Raw genomic sequence first — 19,765 nt, 5'->3', positions numbered from 1 at the left:
GTGTTGGAGGGTTTATTGGGGAATCAGAATGAATTTCATGCAAATTTTTTTCCCCTTCTTTCTTTCTTTTTCTGTTTGTACTGGGGTTTGAATTCAGTGAGGTTCTAGTTCTACCACCAAGCTAGACCCAGCATTTTTTATTTTTTGAGAGAGGGTCTCACCAAGTTGCAAAGATTGGTCTGGAACTTGCAATCCTCCTACCTAATTGTTCCCAAATTGCCTGCAAGTGGATTTTCTAAGAACTGCATTTAAAACTTTTTTCTCAGCAGTGGTTTTTGTTTTGTAAGATCATTTTCTAAGTGTATCTTTTTAATTTTATCACTGAATGCTGAAAAAATCCAATTTTAACTTTATCACAGAAACATTTATTTTCACAATTCTGTATTCAAAACTGCTATTGTCTCAATAATGACCATTTCTTTAGAAGGTGTTGTTTGATTGTTATATTTGGCATAATGTTTCAGTTCTTAAGAACATTTCCATTAATTCGACAACCTTGTTTACAATGATTGGTGTAAGTGTTGGATCTAAGATTACAAAAGATCTTAGATATTGATGCGTATGCAGAAGACTTAGAAGGCATGGTCACAGGTGGGAAGCAAGCTAGGAGGGAGTTTTCCTGGAATCTAACAGAAAAGAAAGTTTCAAGAGAAATATTCAAGAAGTTATCAAGAAGTTGATGTTGAGCAGTTAAGTAGAAAAAAAGAAAATACTGAAATATATATTTGTCTCTGACTAAATAGGAGTAATTTCAGCAGGCTAGAGAGATTAAAGGAGTTTACAAAGTGCTAAGGAGTAAACATGCTGTAGAAATGGAAACTGCACTGCTATGGATTGTAAATTTCCACTTTTAAGGTTTAGTTATGAAAAAAAGAAAGAATAAAGTACAAGATCTTATAGGAAATGTCAGGTCAAGGTAAAAGTCATAATAAAAATGCTACCAACCAATAAACATCCTGAAAACCTGGGTAAATTAGTAAAATAAATTCTACAGAATAGTATCATACAATAGTATCATAAAGTAATAATTCCTGTGGTCCTGGTCAATAGACCACATGATCTAAAATGGGCTAAATGTGATAAACTGTAACATAAAGCAAGAGAGTTGAGTGGGCCAGGGGCTTCACCAAAGATCTCCTGGAGAGAATCGGGTGTGACTGTTCATTAAAATTAAGAAGAACATGAAAAAAAAAAGTCTTCAAGGTCTTTCAGAATGACAGTAGCAGGGAAAAAATGATACTGATTAAAGCAAAACAATTAGAATACAAATTGCATTTTAAAAACATACAGCTAAATTAAATTTCCTCTCGTGGTGTTCCTCCTTCAGGGATTCCAAACAATTGCTCTGATAATTGATTAATTCCCAAGCCTGGAATTAGTTCAAATCTGGAATTATTAATGAAAGTAGACACGGATCAACTTGGAGGAAATAAAATAGTTTGAACTGGTTCATGGCATATGTTCTTACCTAAGTGCATATTTATAACAAATCAGATTTATAACAGTGCCTGCTGTGAGCAAAATGTGAGTTTAAGCACTTCATCTCTATCACCTTGTTTCATCCTCAAAACAATCCCATATGAAGGGTACTTCTGTTGTTCATTTTACAATTGGATAAACTGAGGCACAGACACTGGTTAGTTAGTTACTCAAGGGTATCCAGCTAGTAAGTAGCAGACTTGGGATTCCAACTGAGTCTCTCTGGTGTTGCTCTACTCTGCCTTTCCCTCTGCAGCCTTTGATCCTACATCCCATCTTTATTTTGGTTAAATCTAAGTAAAAGTAATATAAGTTCATGATCTAAAAAATGAAAGTATACTATCCTTTACTGTACATTCTATAATGAAAATCAATGATCCTAAGCCATTAATCGCATGCATCAAAATTACCAGTTTACTTTGTAATATATGTTTTGTAAATACATTTTAACATAACCTTATAAATAATATATTTTGCTCTACATTATATACATATAAATTTTGCAAAGTGAACACAACACTGCAAAATTCCTACATACCCAACATTACAGATATTATAGATTACTGACAAATAGTAAGAGCCTCCCTACTTCCCATCTATCCTAAAGCTAATTACCATTCCCAATTTCTGTAATTCATTTTAAGAAAAAAGGCATTAGCATATGAGAAAAATGTGTGCATCTATTAATATATTTCCTTTAAAAACATATGCACACATACAAACAGAGATGAGCATACATACAAACTAAAGGAATAACCTTTATAAACTGCTGAGCTTTTCCTTTTTACAATTGAAAGTATGTCTCTAACACTTTTCTGCCTGGAGGCACACACATCTACTTCCTTTCCTTTTAAAGGTTGCATGCCATTCCATAGTAACATTACACTATAATTTCCTTAACCAATATTTTTGTTTATTGTTAAGCACTTTCATTGTTTCTGGTTGTTTTAATTTTTCTAACCAACTCTCAGATTTGTCATAAAATTAAATGAGTTAATATATGTAAAGCATATGTTTCTTTTCTCAAGCAGAAAAAGAAGTCAATTATAAAATCTAGGAATAACTGAATATGAAAGTTAAGAGCTGTATATGAATTAGGCTGAACTATAGTATGATTTTAAGTAATCATAATTTTAAGTAAAGTGTGAGGAAATACATTTGACTTTTGCACTAGGACTTTTTTTTTTTTTTTTTTTTTTAAGTGACACCCAGATGTGACATTGGTTCTGTAAGGAAATCATCCTGATCTTTGGCATACTGTTACCTCTGCAGTGAACACCTCTGTGTATAACAGATGGGGAAAGGACATGGGTAACCAATGGATGCAGCGCTCCATAAACACAGCTTGTAGCTTAACTTCTCATTCCTACCCTTTTTCCTTGTCAACTGGGGGACCAAGTGCCTAGCTATGTATGACCAGAAAGATCAGCTGATGATGCACCCACCACATACACAGGAGTGAGCAAGGCAGACACGCAATACACACACACATGATCTCAAACACAGTCCCCAGACCTCCCTCCTCCACAGGTCCTGGCTTGCAACTGCTTCTACTCTGTTTCATTCTTCATCCTGCTCCCATTCTCTTTCCAGTTTCCAGACTTCTTTTTCCCAGACTTTCTTTAATCTCAGTTTTTACCTCCACCCTCCCATCTTTCATGTGTGCTCATTTCTTTTTGTGTTTCTTTTGGCAAGAAAGATCGTGAGTTTTGTTTTCAATATGAAAAGTTTGTGATGCTCATTGGATAACCTATGAAAAGAGATTTCAATAAGTAACAGGAAATGTAAACATGAACTCAGTGGAGAGGTTAGTCTGTAGATAAAAACGTGACTGAAAAATATTGACTCACTTTCTCTTCTACAAAAAGGAAGGATGGGTGCTGCTATGGGTGCTTTCATGATTTAGAGTAGGGACATGTTTACATCTGGTGGCCTCTGTTTTGTCTGTCAAGACTGAGGCAAAGTTATCTATCAAAAGAGGAAGAGTTGAGGCTGCTAAGCCAGCATTAAATGAGAAGATTGCCAAGCAGTATAAAGGGCCCAACTAAACTTGAAATTCTAAATATGGAGTAGTTCTAGTTTGTGGTTACAGGGTTTTACTTTTGCAATGTTCAGTAACCTGTATGCTAAATCAAGGAAGGTTGTCCTTGAATTCAGGCTTGGGAATTTACTGGAGTGGTATGAAGACAGGAAAGAGCTACGGAAAAGTAATGATTCTAGTGAGGGTATTATAGAATTGATAGTGACAGAACTCAGACTGAGCAAGAGCTTATCTACTGAGGGTTGTTTAAAAATTTATATGTAATACAGGAAACTGATATGATATAGTAGTAGAACTCAAACAAACTAGGTACCACATAGCAGAAGTTATGTTTAACAGCAAGGACCAGGTTCTTATTCACCCTAACAAGAACACCACTTATATAAAATCTATATAGTATATACAGTACATAGGACTTCAAGGAAGGAAAAAGCTTAAAGTTGAAATCAATCTTTTTCATAGTTAAGACATTTAGTTCACTGTTCAGACAAATTCTCTTTGCATTGTCATTCCAAACTGGTTTCATTTGATTCAAGCCAAAATCCCTTGTGATTCTTTCTAACATTCCCTGGAATTTTTCAACAGACATAGGCATAATAATATAATTGTGGTCGGTCAAGTCTCTTAACAAAGGATAGAATGTCCTCTCATGACATTCCAAAGAAATGAGTTAGTCTAAGCTGAAGAGAGAAGAAAAGGAGTAAGGCCTTGGATGTAGAGGCTTATGTTGACTTATTTCAAGGAAATAATAATCATTTAGGAAACTTTTTAAAAACCTACAACACACCAAAATTTAAAATAGGTAAGTCTAGAGATTAGTGAATGCCTTTCCATCAGGCTTCCAAAACATCAGGGTGTCCACAGGTGAGTAATAAGAAGGAATTCCCAAATGATATTACCAGAGCTCACAGCCCAGCAGTGACAGAGACCAATCTAGTTAGTTTAAGAAGAAAGGGGACTGTATTGGAAAGATACTAAAGGAAACTAGAAATCCAAAGAAGTTGTGAATAACCAAGGTTGAGGAGGGTAGAAACCAGGCAGAGTATAGACTCAGTGACAGAATTTGCTGAATTCTTGCTTTATAGAACTGCTGTTAACATGATTCAGCCCAATCCTTTTAGGCTCCACATGTCTTTATGGAAAATTCCAAATTTGGGGCAAAATGAAGCTGAATGGCCAGTCCTGTATCAATGGGCAGGGTAGGGTAAGAGAGGGAAATAAAGTTTAGAAATAAACTATGTATTTAAAAAATACATTGTTCGTTCTAAGAGATCATTCCTGCAGACTGGGAACTGTCTTCAGAAAAGAAGCACTCTTGAATCAAACAGGCACCAGAAGGTTCTGCTGAAGGGAAAGACAGGTAATGACACAAGGAATTTCAAAGATGAAAAGTAAGAAAGAAAGAAGAAAATGTTGAAGATGAAACAAAAGGAATCTAAGTATCAGGGAAGTAAACAATTCCAAAACAGAGGAGAATGAGCGAGAGTCATCCTGTCCAAGAAGAGAGAAAGCCTTCCAAGAGAGAGACCAGCCATTGTGAGATCAGAAGTAGCAGAGCATGATGTGTCACCATGCTGGTGGATGTCAGTGCAGTGTGACCAGAGGCTAAGAGAAGCAATATAAAGTAGGAAAGGTGGTAGTAAAAAGATGCACAGTCCACATTAGGATTTTGAACTTGATTCTACTAGCAATGGAGAACTACAAAAGAGTTGCTAATGGAATCAGGTTTGCCTGACTGCAGCTAATTTAGTCACAAACCCCCATGGGCCACCTGGTACAGAAAGATAAAGGACTTCAGAATCAGAGACAGTGCAGGTTTAGAGGTGTGGTGTTACTTGCTGCATATGTAATGTGAAAATGAACTTAACCTTAGAAATCTCAGTGTCCGCATCTGCGCAATGGAAATAACAGTTCCTACTATGTGGGATTGTTGTCACTATTAATAACATAAATATACATTTTCTGGAACAACATAAACAATAAAAGGTAGTTATCACTACTTTTTATATTATTTGATTTCTTTTTGTATGGCCATCTGACTTTTCCTCTTCTTTCTACTTGGTTGATGTTTGTTGAACATTTATTGAACGTCACAAAAGCTGAGTATTTTACAAGCATTTTCTCATCTAAGCCTTAAAACAGTCCTCTAAACTCAGTATTTCTTTTATCCTTTTTTTGAATATATTGGCTCTAAACTTTGGAGACTTGAGTGACATGCTCAAGATCAGACTTCCAGGATGTGAATTGTAGGCTCCTTGGAAGCAAAACCAAGTTCAAACTTCTACTTCAGGGCCTACCTCATTACTCTAAAGGTAGCATTAATAGGTTTGCATTAGATAAAGCAACAGATATAACTCTCATTTAGAATTCCAAATGAAAACTTTACATAAAATTCTACAGGTATATTAAAAAATAATTATTAAGCAATTAAATTTTGCTTTTGAACTTCCACATTAGTGTATCGCTTAGCTGTTCCTGTGTAAGAAATCACCTCAAAATGTAGTGACTTAAAACAATGAAAAAATAGCTGTTTATTATTACAGTTCACATTTCCTGTGGATGATCTGGGTGGTCCTGTGGTTTGTGCCAGATTGACTGATCTCTACTAGTTTCTGTCATATAGCAATGGTCACATGGCAGGTTGGCTGGCAGCTAGATGATCTAGCGTTGTGTCCTAGGTTCATATTGCTGCTGTAACGTGTTGTGCTTTAAAATGGCACAAATTTATTATCTTACAGTTGCACTAAAGTCAAGGTATTGGTAGGACTGTGTCCCTTCTGAAGGCTCTAGAGGAGAAGTTTCTTCCTTGGCTTTTGGAGCGTCTAAAAGTTGCCTGCAATCCTTGCCCCATGACTCCTCCCTCTGTCTTCAGAGCCAGCAGGATAGCATCTTCAACCCCTTCTCTGACTTCCTTTCTTCCATTTTCACATCTTCTCTGACTCTGAACCTCTTGCCTCCCTTTTAAAAGAATGCTTGCTATTACATTAACTCACCAAAATAATCTGGGATAGTCTCCTCATGGCAAAATCCTTAATATAATCACAACTTCAAAGTCCCTTTGCCACGTGAGCTTAAGATATCCACAGGTTCTGGAGATACACTGTGGACATCTCTGCGGCAGCTGCAGGAGCTTACTTGCCTCACATGATGGCTTCCTCACATACCTGGCACCTCTCCCTGCAGGCCGCCTCAGACTCCTAAAACACCAGGGTCTCCAGCTCAGCAAGAGGTCAGGCTCCAATGTACAAGTACTTGCCTAGTCTCTGCTACTATTATTTTGTTATCTGTAACCAAAGCAAGTCACATACATGATCTACCCAGATTCAAGGGAAAGAAATCTATCCTCCTTTTTGTGGGAGGATCTATAAATTCACATGGTAAGGGCTTGGATGCAAGAACAGGAAACATTTGTGGCCATTTTTACAATCCACACAGCAAGCACAGCATGTGAATAAGATCTTGAAGACAAGTACAACCCTGTTGAAATAATTGAGGTCCTTGTACAGGCTATTTTCTCTGCCTAACATGCTCAAAACACATTTCTCTTCCAGGCTAAATTATTTACTCTTACCATAGGTTTGCTGTGATCTGTCCCAGGAAGCCTCTTCTAACCCCGAGCCTCATAATGTTCCTGATACTTATCTTGTACGGTCATCATTCAGTACTTACCCCTAATATAACAACACACCGTATCAAACTTACCTATTTATCTTTTTTTTTCATTTTAGATCAAAAGCTTTTTATGGAAGAAAATGAACCTTAGTTGTCCTTTCATTCTTGTGACTTAGCAATATATCCTGTATATGGTAGATAAATAAGAATTTATCAAATAAATATATTCACAAATGTTCTAGGAACTCCATCCTTCAATTAACTACTCATGTTTTGTTAAAATATACTTCTTAATGAATCTTTTTTTTTTGGGGGGGGGTTCTAATTTATTTATTTATTTATTTATTTTTTATTGTAAACAAATGGGATACATGTTGTTTCTCTGTTTGTACATGGCGTAAAGGCATACCATTTGTGTAATCATAAATTTACATAGAGTAATGTTGTTTGATTCATTCTGTTATTTTTTCCCTTCCCCCCACCCCTCCCACCCCTCTTTACCCTCTATACAGTACTTCCTTCCTCCATACTTGCCCCCCTCCCTAACACTAACTCTAACCCTAACACTAACCCTGCCCTCCCCCCGATTATGTGTCATCCTCCACTTATTAGCGATATCATTCGTCCTTTGGCTTTTTGAGATTGGCTTATCTCACTTAGCATGATATTCTCCAATTTCATCCATTTGCCTGCAAATGCCATAATTTTATCATTCTTTATGGCTGAGTAATATTCCATTGTATATATATACCACAGTTTCTTTATCCACTCATCAATTGAAGGGCATCCAGGTTGGTTCCACAGTCTGGCTATTGTGAATTGAGCAGCTATGAACATTGATGTGGCTGTATCTCTGTAGTATGCTGATTTTAAGTCCTTTGGGTATAGGCCAAGGAGTGGGATAGCTGGGTCAAATGGAGGGTCCATTCCAAGTTTTCTAAGGAATCTCCACACTGCTTTCCAGAGTGGCTGCACTAATTTGCAGCCCCACCAGCAATGTATGAGTGTACCTTTCTCCCTACATCCTCGCCAACACCTGTTGTTGCTCGTATTCTTGATAATCGCCATTCTAATTGGGGTGAGATGGAATCTTAGGGTGGTTTTGATTTGCATTTCTCTTATTACTAGAGATGTTGAACATTTTTCCATATGTTTGTTGATTGCTTGTAGATCTTCTTCTGTGAAGTGTCTATTCATTTCCTTAGCCCATTGGTCGACTGGATTATTTGAATTCTTGGAGTAGAGTTTTTTGAGTTCTTTATAGATTCTGGAGATTAGTGCTCTATCTGAAGTATGATTGGCAAAGATATTCTCCAACTCTGTAGGCTCTTTCGTCCCATTGCTGATAGTTTCCTTTGCTGAGAGAAACTTTTTTAGTTTGAATCTGTCCCAGTGGTTGATTCTAGCTTTTATTTCTTGTGCTATGGGAGTCCTGTTAAGGAAGTCTGATCCTAGACCAACAAGGTGAAGATTTGGACCTACATTTTCTTCTATAATCTGCAGGGTCTCTGGTCTGATTCCGAGGTCCTTAATCCATTTTGAGTTTAGTTTCGTGCATGGTGAGAAATATGGGTTTAGTTTCATTCTGTTGCATATGGATTTCCAGTTTTCCCAGCACCATTTGTTGAAGAGGCTATCTTTTCTCCATTGCATATTTTTGGCCCCTTTGTCTAGTATGAGAAAATTGTATTTATTTGGGTTTGTGTCCGTGTCCTCTATTCTATACCATTGATCTACCTTTCTATTTTGGTACCAATACCATGCCGTTTTTGTTACTATTGCTTTGTAGTAGAGTTGAAGATCTGGTATTGCAATACCCCCTGTTTCACTCTTCCTGCTAAGGATTGCTTTAGCTATTCTGGGTTTCTTATTCTTCCAGATGAATTTCATAATTGCTTGCTCTATTTCTGTAAGGTACGTCATTGGGATTTTAATTGGAATTGCATTGAATGTGTATAGCACTTTTGGTAGTATGGCCATTTTGACAATATTAATTCTTCCTATGCAAGAACATGGAAGATCTTTCCATCTTCTAAGATGTTCTTTAATTTCTTTCTTTAGTGTTGTATAGTTGTCATTGTAGAGGTCTTTCACCTCTTTTGTGAGATTGATTCCCAAGTATTTTATTTTTTTTGAGGCTATTGTGAATGGGGTAGTTTTCCTAATTTCTCTTTCTGAAGATTCATCACTTATGTATAAAAATGCATTGGATTTATGGGCATTGATCTTGTAACCTGCTACTTTACTGAATTCACTTATGAGTTCTAAGAGTTTTCTGGTGGAATTTCCAGGTTCCTCTAAATATATAATCATGTCATCAGCGAACAGGGATAGTTTGAGTTCTTCTTTGCCAATTTGTATCCCTTTAATTTCTTTGGTTTGTCTAATTGCTCTGGCTAGAGTCTCAAGAACGATGTTGAATAGAAGTGGTGAAAGAGGGCATCCCTGCCTTGTTCCAGTTTTTAGGGGGAATGCTTTCAGTTTTTCACCATTTAGAATGATATTAGCCATGGGCTTAGCACAGATGGCCTTTACAATGTTAAGGAATGTTCGCACTATCCCTATTTTTTCTAGTGTTTGGAGCATGAAGGGGTGCTGTATTTTATCAAATGCTTTTTCTGCATCTATTGAAATAATCATGTGAATCTTTACTTTAAGTCTATTAATATGGTGAATTACATTTATTGATTTCCTGATGTTGAACCAACCTTGCATCCCTGGGATGAAACCCACTCGATCATGATGCACTATCTTTTTAATATGTTTTTGTATGCGATTTGCTAAAATTTTGTTGAGAATTTTTGCGTCGATGTTCATTAAGGATATTGGTCTGAAATTTTCTTTCCTTGATGAGTCTCTGTCTGGTTTAAGTATCAGTGTGATATTGGCTTCATAGAATGAGTTTGGGAGGGTTCCCTCCTCTTCTATTTTATGGAATACTTTGAGAAGTATTGGAATGAGCTCTTCTTTAAAGGTTTTGTAGAACTCGGCTGAGAACCCATCTGGTCCCGGACTTTTCTTTGTTGGTAGGCTTTTGATGACTTCTTCTATTTCAGTACTTGAAATTGGTCTATTTAAATTGTGTATGTCCTCCTCGTTCAGTTTAGGCAATTCATATGTCTCTAGAAACCTGTTGATGTCTTCGAAATTTTCTATTTTGTTGGAGTATAGATTTTCCAAATAGCTTCTAATTATGTTTTGTATTTCAATCCTGTCTATTGTGATATTTCCTTGTTCATTCCGAATTTTAGTGATTTGGGTTTTCTCTCGTCTTCTCTTTGTTAGTGTGGCTAAAGGTTTATCAATTTTGTTTATTTTTTCAAAGAACCAACTATTTATTTTGTCAATTTTTTGTATTGTTTCTTTTGTTTCAATTTCATTGATTTCAGCTCTGAGTTTAACAATTTCCTGTCTTCTACTACTTTTAGTGCTGGTCTGTTCTTCTTTTTCTAGGGCTTTGAGCTGTAGTGTTAGGTCATTTATTTGTTGAGTTTTACTTCTTTTATTAAATGTGCTCCATGAAATAAATTTCCCTCTAAGTACTGCTTTCATAGTGTCCCAGAGATTTTGATATGATGTTTCTTTGTTCTCATTTACCTCTAAGAATTTTTTAATTTCCTTCCTAATATCTTCTGTTATCCATTCATCATATAATAGCATATTGTTTAATCTCCAGATGTTGGAATAGTTTCTGTGTTTTACTCTTTCATTTATTTCTAACTTCAATCCATTATGATCTGATAGAATACATGGTAGTGTCTCTATCTTCTTGTATTTGCTAACATTAGCTTTGTGGCATAATATATGGTCTATTTTAGAGAAGGATTCATGTGCTGCTGAGAAGAAAGTGTATTCGCTCTTGGTTGGATGGTATATTCTATAAATGTCCGTTGAGTCTAAATTATTGATTGTGTTATTGAGATCTATGGTTTCTTTGTTCAATTTTTGTTTGGAAGATCTGTCCAGTGGTGAGAGAGGCGTGTTAAAATCACCTAGTATTATTGTGTTATGGTCTACTTGGTTTCTGAAATTGAGAAGGATTTGTTTGACATACACGGATGAGCCACTGTTTGGGGCATGGATGTTTATGATTGTTATATCTTGCTGATTTATGCTTCCCTTAAGCAGTATGAAATGACCTTCTTTATCCCTTCTGACTAACTTTGGCTTGAAGTCCACATTATCGGAAATGAGGATGGATACTCCAGCTTTTTTGCTGAGTCCATGTGCATGGTATGTTTTTCCCCATCCTTTCACCTTTAGTCTATGGGTATCTTTTTCTATGAGGTGAGTCTCTTGTAGGCAACATATTGTTGGATCTTTCTTTTTAATCCAATCTGCCAGTCTATGTCTTTTGATTGATGAATTCAGGCCATTAACATTCAGGGTTATTATAGAGATATGATTTGGTTTCCCGGTCATTTGGTTCATTTTTAAATTTTATTTATTTATTTGTTTGACACAACTTGGTTCCTCCTTTATTTGACAATTCCTTTAGGATAATTCCTCCCTTTGCTGATTTGCTTCTTTGTTTTTCATCTCTTCCTCACGGAATATTTTGCTGAGAATGTTCTGTAATGCTGGCTTTCTTTTTGTAAATTCTTTTAGCTTTTGTTTATCATGGAAGGATTTTATTTCATCGTCAAATTTGAAGGTAAGTTTTGCTGGGTATAAGATTCTTGGTTGGCATCCATTTTCTTTCAGGGCTTGAAAAATGTTGTTCCAGGCCCTTCTAGCTTTTAGGGTCTGGATTGAAAAGTCTGCTGATATCCGTATTGCTTTCCCCCTGAATGTAATTTGGTTCTTTTCTCTCACAGCCTTTAAAATTCTGTCTTTATTTTGTATGTTAGGTATTTTCATTATAATGTGCCTTGGTGTCGGTCTGTTGTAATTTTGTATATTTGGAGTCCTATAAGCCTCTTGAACTTGATTTTCCATTTCATTCTTCAGATTTGGGAAATTTTCTGATATTATTTCATTGAATAAATTGTTCATTCCTTTGGCTTGTTTCTCTAGGCCTTCCTCAATCCCAATAATTCTTAAATTTGGCCTTTTCATGATATCCCATAGTTCTTGTAGATTCTGTTCCTGATTTCTTACCATCTTCTCTGTTTGTTCAACTTTGTTTTGAAGGTTAAATATTTTGTCTTCAATATCTGAGGTTCTGTCTTCCAGGTGTTCTATCCTATTGGATATGCTTTCTATGGAGTTCTTAATTTCGTTTATTGTTTCCTTCATGTCAAGGATTTCTGTTTGGTTTTTTTTCAATATCTCTAACTCTTTATTGAAATGATCTTTTGCTTCCTGTATTTGCTCTTTTTACTGTCAATTGGTGCGGTCAATCAATGCTTGCATTTGCTCTTTCATCTCATCATTCAGTGCGTGCATTTGCTCTTTCATCTCATCGTTTGCTTCTCTGATCATTTTAATTATGTACATTCTGAACTCCTTTTCTGTCATTTCTTCTGCCATGCTGTCATTGGGTTTTATTGATGTAACATCTAGATTTGTTTGCAGCATTTTCTTTCCTTGTTTTCTCATATTGTTCAGGTATCAGTGGACCGCTGAGATATTGCAGATTTCCTCTATTGACTTAGAATGTCCCTGAAGATTTCTATATATATCCCCTCTTAGCCTTCTGTAGGCTGAAGTCTTGGAGGAAGTTGATAATGCGGTGCTCCACAAGGAAGCTGCCTCTCTAGGAGTGGTGGCCTTCAGGTGGGGTATATTCCCTGCTAGTGGGCAGAGGTGCCTCCACTTGTTGACCAAAGGTCATCCAAAGGCGAACTAGGCTGCGGGCTGTGGCAAGGCCTGTTTTGGCCTGAGTCTCTGGTTTTACTGTCCTTGTGGGGAAACCTCACCCGGCAGGGAAGACTCACCTGGTGGGGAGGTCTCGGTGGTCAGTTCCCTCCTAGAGGTTCCCCTCAATTTACAGCTACCGCCTGGGCTGGGCTGCCTTCCTCTGCAAAGTTCCCAGGGGCCCGGCCCTACCTCCTGGGCCTGGGAGCCTCACCCTTCGCAGATGAATCTCCTTAGGCTGCCCCTCCTCAGAGAATCTGCCCGCAGGCCTGGAACCTTCGCTCTACCCTAAGCCTGTCTCTGTGCGGCTCTTCCACCAAGAAGCCTCCTAGATCCTGGGACCCTGCTCTGCACCTAATCGCCTGGCTATGCGGCCCCTCCTCTGAGCATTCACCTGGGGCCCCGTACAATCGCTCTGAGTCCCAGAGACCTGCCACACTCCTCTTCCTCCAGACAGCCGCCCAGTATTCCGGTGCGGTCACTAGGAGTCCAAGAAACTCACTGCGTGCCTCCTCCTCCCACCAACCACCAGTAGCCCTGGGCAATCAATCACTCCGAATCGAAGTGACCCTCCCCGTTCCTCCTCCTTCTCCAGATAACCCCCCCCCCGGGTGTTTAGGAGCAGTCGCTCTGAGTGGCTCTGAATCCACGTGACCCGCTACACGGGTCCTCTGGGCAGCCGCCCGGAGCTCTGGTGCGGCCACTCAAGACCAAGCGACCCACCACGCTTCTCCTCCAGGCAGCCCCCCTGTGTTCAGGAGCTGTCACTTTAAGTCCAAACAACTCACCACTCGCCTTCTCCTCTGAGCAGCCGCTTGGAGCACCAATGCAGTTCACTGCGAGTCCAAACGACCCTCTGCGCTCCTCCTTCTCCTCCTCCTAGTCCTCCGGGCAGGCCCCGGTGTTCAGAAGTGGTCTTAGAGTCCAAACAGCTCGCCGCATGGCTTCTCCTCTGGCAACCGCCTGTAGCTCTGGTGCAGTCACTCCGCATCCAAGCGGCCACGCTCCTCCTCCTCCTCCTCAGGGCAGGCCCCGGTGTTCTGAGTCCACACTGCTCTCCTCGCCACTCCTCCCCTGGGCAGCCGCCAGAGCCCCAGTGGTTGCTCCGAGTCCCAGTGCTGTGCCGTGCGGCCTCCTTTACGGGGCTCCCAGTTGTCCGAGGTCACTGCTCCAGCGAGGGGAGGGGTGTCTCGCCGGCAGCTCTACTTCACAAAGTTTCCTGCGTTCCGGGACCACCGTCCCATCCGGGATGCCTTCCCAACGGGTGAGAGTCACCCGGCTGCTTTGAGTTGGTCCCAAGTGTCTCAATATCTCCTCTTTTGAATCCTGAGTCCTGGAGCAACATGAAATGCAGCCACCCTCTAGGCTGCCATCTTGAATCCCCCCTTAATGAATCTTTATAACTATTTTTTTTCTACTTTGGAACCCAGCATTTCATTGATAAGCTAATTAGGAAAGGAAATTACCAGTACTAAACATCAATCACAGAAAAAGTTTTGCTTGGAATAAAAAGTTAAATTGTGATTTGGAAAATATGATATCAAAATTTGACTGTAAAATTTCAAAAAACCACAGATTGCTGCCCAAGGTGCTAACTAGAGATCTCTGAGGCTGTCTTCAAGTGGGTGGCCAGTCAAAATTAAGAACCCAAGGCTAACTTGACTGGAATTCCTTCGAGCTAAAACCAAAATAAAAGCTGAGGTATTTTGGGATGTTTCCAGGAAGGTCTTAAGGGGCTGCCTGATTGCTGCTAATACATAAGGCAGAAGGCAAAGATTTCTGAAATTACATGACTCAAGGGCTAAGATTCCAAAACTGCAGACACAACATGAGTAAGCAAGCCGCTCCAAATTGCCAGTGGAATTAAGGAATCAAAACGGAGATGGTGAGTTACAAGAAACAGAGCTTGTTTGGGGGAAAGGATACTCTGTATGCCTATAACCAAGAAAGCCAGCTATAATATAAGCTAAAATGAAATGCACAGATGTTTAATATGATGAAATAGGCAGGGAAGGACCCACCCCCTTGTTATTCTCCAGGGTCTTATTCTATGGATCACACATGGAATAGGGGTTGGCCTTGTTATATTTTTTCAACTCAGGTAATGATATTTGTATAGCCTGAGTCATGAAGGATAAAACTGAAGAAAGACAGCATTAAAGCCCCAATCAACTTAGCTAATGTTTAAAAATCTTCAGTGTTTCTATTCTAATGTTAAAACTCTCCATTAATGCACTGAATATTTTACAGAATTTCAGTTAATCATACCTTAAAACAGATCACGGTCTAATGGCAACAATAACAAGTTCTAGGTCTTTTGAAGACGTTTCTGAATTCTAAGCCTCCAAGGAGAATATATCCTACAAGCCACATTCTTTTCTATTTGAAATGTAGTCTTGTAATTCCCATTTGTGTAAATTGGCTGCAGTCTATATTGTCATTAATGTTGAATTCTTGCATTAAAAAACTTGAAGCCATAGTTCATTTAATCTTCACAACAACCCTGAGAGGTAGGCATAACATTACACTCATTTTCCAAATGTAAAACTAGACACAAAACATTTAGCCAATTGTCCAGACTCATGTAATTATCACATGACACACTCCAACCTAAGCAGGAGATTCCTGAACCAGTTCCACCAACAGTAGCATTACACTGCCTCTTGGATACATGGTGTCCCTCATCCTAAAGTGAATGTTGACCATGAATACATTTGGGTGATTTGGAAACATCCTAATTGAGTCATTTTTTTTATCATGTATTCAAAGATGTTTAATAGCATGGGAAAGCATTTGCAATATATTGTTATTTTCTAAATTGGGCATAGAACTTATCTACATTGAGAAAAATTTTTAAAGTATATATGATACAATATTACCAGTGAATATCTTTTTTTAATTTTTTTTTATTTTTACAGACTGCATTTTGATACATTATACACAAATGGGGTACATCTTTTCGTTTCTATGGTTATGCATGATGTAGATTCATACCATTTGTGTAATTACACATGTACATAGGGTAATGACCTCTGTCTCATTCCACCATTTTTTAATTTAACAACGGCCTCACACATTCTAGGCAAGCACTGTACTACTGAGTCACATTCCCAACCTAGTAAATATCCATTGATAGATGTTTAATATGAAAATTTGTATTAGTATTTTCCCCCCAAACTCATGGAAAACACATATGAAGTGGTGGTTTATTGTTTTTAAATTTCTCTTAAGATAGTTTTACAATTGCCTCAATAACTAAGAGAGGTAAATACAAATCTGAGCCCACACAACAGACATTTGAGAAATAATATTATAATAAAACTGTAATTATATTTCATTAAAATTAAACCTATTTAAATCCCTGTCCATGCCTCTCTATTTAGCTAGCAAGAAATCCCTTCTGTTATTAGGACTCCACCTTACATAGTATCAGGTTATCGAGAATGGGGGTCTTTTATCTCTTAGTCATCACTTAGAATCTCCAAATGTCCATTCCCACTACTTGTGTGGTTCCTGGTCATCTGATTATTCTGTTTCTTTGGTATTCCATGTCCATGTGCTGGATATGGGAGTCGTGGGAAGCACTGGGAGACTCCATACCCAGAACCATTCTCTTGTGATGCTCCATTTTTTTGAGATCTCACTGTGTATCTAAGACATGATCATAACAGGGACATACTTACCTTCATAGACCTTGGATTTCTTCTCTAGGTTAAACAAAATCTCTTCTTTCTGCTGAAACACAAGACTCCTTTCCCATATACATGGCAAAAAAATTCCAAAAAATCAAACTCTTTCCTTGAAAAGGCAAGCAGAAAGAAATACATCTATACAAACTAATATTTCATGTTTATTCTGTCTTAAGTTATAATTAAAATAACGAACTCACAGAGTTTTAGTTCAGCCTGACCAATGGTTCCTTTGGTCTACGCAATGGTTCTCCAAGTGTGATCCCTGGATCAGCAGAACTTGAAATGCAATTCTTGGGCCCCATCCCAAAGGCACTGAATCTGACTTTTTAATATGGGCCCAGTATCTGTTTTAAATGTCTTACAAATGATTTTAATGTTCACTAAGTGTGAAGACCTCTGGTTTAGTTTATGTTTTTATGTATCATAACATGGACTGTAGATTCTTGAAATTAACTAGGTACTTGTCTCCTCCCTTAGACTGCAAAGTCCATAGGAGCCAGAACCATGCCAGTCTTTCACATGGTTATATAATTATATTATCTTTGCCTAATTTCAGAGTGGAGAGGAATATAGCAAGTGCTCATGAATATTTGTTGAGTGTATCAATAAATAAATGTTTTATTTGTCTTTAGGGTTTTCATTCTTTCTTTACTAGGTTATCATTCAGATTACAATTATGAACTTATAACAATACCTATAATGGGGGGTGGGAGGGGTTAGCGTTAGGGTTAGGGTTCGGTTTAGGGTTAGGGTTAAGGAGGGGGCAAGAATGGGGGAAGGAAGGACTGTATAGAGGGAAAAGAGGGATAGGAGGGGTGGGGGGGAATAACAGAATGAATCAAACAATGTTACCCTATGTAAATTTATGATTACATAAATGGTATGCCTTTACTCCATGTACAAACAGAGAAACAACATGTATCCCATTTGTTTACAATAAAAAATAAATAAATAAAATAAAATAAAATAAAAGAGATTTAAAAATAAAAGAAAATAGGCAGAGGAGAGTTGGAGATGATGCTAAGAACTCATACTCCACATTCACTTTTTATGCTATGCAGTAGCAAGACACTTACAGATGACCTGTAGAAGATGGTTGTGCTTGTCCAAGAATAAAGCAATGGTTGATCCAACTTCCCTATAAAAAACAAAAAATACCTAAAATTAACTCAATAACTTTTGATAATGTAATAGCCCACTGAGTTCAAAGCTTTTCTTGGGGGAACCGAAAGCAGATATGTCTTGGAGTGTTCTGCAGTATGGCTATACAAATTTAAGGGTTTCCTCATTTGCCATGTGTTTATTGAAAAATCTACCTGTTTTAGATTCTTCTGTTAGGCGCTTTGGAAGCTAGTTAAAGTGCATGCTTAGCTCCAAAAAATTATATCTCAATCTCAAAAGTAAACTAATCAACTCTATACCTACTATGCAAGTCTGTTGAGCACCGTGGATTATTGGAGAATGAGAAGATATAGTCATGTATGTGTTCCAAGTCAAGAGGAAAGTATACAGGACATTGTAGTTTCCCAGCATTGTCAATGGTTCTCAAGGATCATGCAATCTACTACAGATGGATAGGCAACATATCACTCAATTGAATACATATATTTTCTTAAATCTGTTTTTTTATTTCCAATTATATACTAATCCTATTCATTTGGATTATACATGGATTCTCCAACTTAAAATTATAAATCATTGTATCTACTAACATTTGTTGAATTTCTACTGTGACAGGTAGTGTCAAGAGCAAACTTCATTTTTATCATATTACACGGAGATTATTCCCTGAGAGCACTTTAGTGCTCCCTCAGAGACCTGGGAATCTAAGAATACACATGGGGAAACAAAGGTAAAGTTAAAGAAATCAATTAATAATCAGTCAGATCTTTTCCAACCTGGCTGGAAGAAGAGGGATTGGGTGAAAAGAAGGAAAAGGACTGACCTGGGCTGTAAATTAATGGGTTTTCTATTATCTTGCTTGCAATTGACCCTCCAGACTGGTGTAGCCACAAATCTGCTCACTTAGTAAGAATGCTCACTATAGTCCAAAGGTCTTGGGAAGATACACTGCACAACAAGAGAGAGTCCAGTGCAGGATTATAGACCAAAGTACATGGTGATGACTTCACCTGGCAGGGACTCCTTACAGAGCTGTATAGTGCCCTTGGAATCATAGCAAAATAAGGGAAAACCCACCATATAAATGGAAAAGCAGCATTGGCATAGAACTAACAGAACGGCATTTGGGAAGTGACCACAGCATGCTGTTCCTAAAAGTGATAAGTAAATACATGTTCTTGAAAGAAAAAGGAAAAGGGACTGTGTAAATAAGACATTCATTTTGTAACTTTTATTATTTTTCTTTGTACTTTTGTATTTTTCCCCAAAGTTTTCTTGAATGAATATGTATTGCTATTATAATTAAAAAACAAATGTTTTTTTTTAATAGTTCTCACATATCCAACTCATCAACTTACCTGCCAACTTCAAAAGGATAAATAGCTACTTACCTTCCCTATTATACTGTAAGTGGATATTCTAAAGTCATTCCAACTTAAAGTAGAGAATTAAGTGTGTGTGGAGGGGGAAGGAGCCTCAAATGGAGCATCATGATCCTACATAATGACCAGGATTTTATTTTTTTTCTAATCTGAAAAGAAAAACGTTATGGAAAGCAACTGAGTAAAGAGAAAGGGTTGAAGCAAAAGCCATTTTCTGCATCATTCCTGATTTAATAAGTGATATATAAATGGTTAAAGGGATGATGTAATTCCTGAACAAATATGGACTGAAAAGAACCATTGTTAATATCTTCCCTGGAAGACAATCAAGGCCTGTTGTTTGAGAAATAATTATTAATCTCACTGTTTAACATAATGTGTTCCTTGGCCCTGAAGCTAATTGAAGAAAGCCAGGGATCATCATCCCAAGACACAAAGTAGGCCAAAATGATAGTATTTTCTAAATCAATGCAGAGTATTGACAGTCTCTGAATAAACTGTGTATAGGTTGATTATATAAAATGATATAATATGATTTTTTCTAAAGTTAAAATATATTTATTTTACATATATAGTGTTGGAACCTGAAATAAATAAACATTTAAAATTCTTTGACAAATCAACTGAAAAAAATGGAT

At 37.6% G+C, this 19,765-nt stretch overlaps 1 long non-coding RNA gene across 1 annotated transcript; it reads right to left on the bottom strand.

Annotated features, from left to right (window-relative positions):
• Positions 1–7,126: 7,126 nt before the first annotated feature.
• Positions 7,127–18,355, bottom strand: LOC306659698. The gene is made up of 3 exons (XR_013763387.1): positions 18,049–18,355; positions 16,615–16,729; positions 7,127–7,317 (listed from the first exon to the last, which is right to left on the bottom strand). It is a non-coding gene; the product is annotated as an uncharacterized lncRNA (long non-coding RNA).
• Positions 18,356–19,765: the final 1,410 nt, after the last annotated feature.

Source organism: Sciurus vulgaris, assembly GCF_902686455.1.
Source record: "Sciurus vulgaris genome assembly, chromosome: 1".
NCBI classification, from domain to species: domain Eukaryota; kingdom Metazoa; phylum Chordata; class Mammalia; order Rodentia; family Sciuridae; genus Sciurus; species Sciurus vulgaris.
This window is presented reverse-complemented; position numbering and strand designations above follow the sequence as displayed.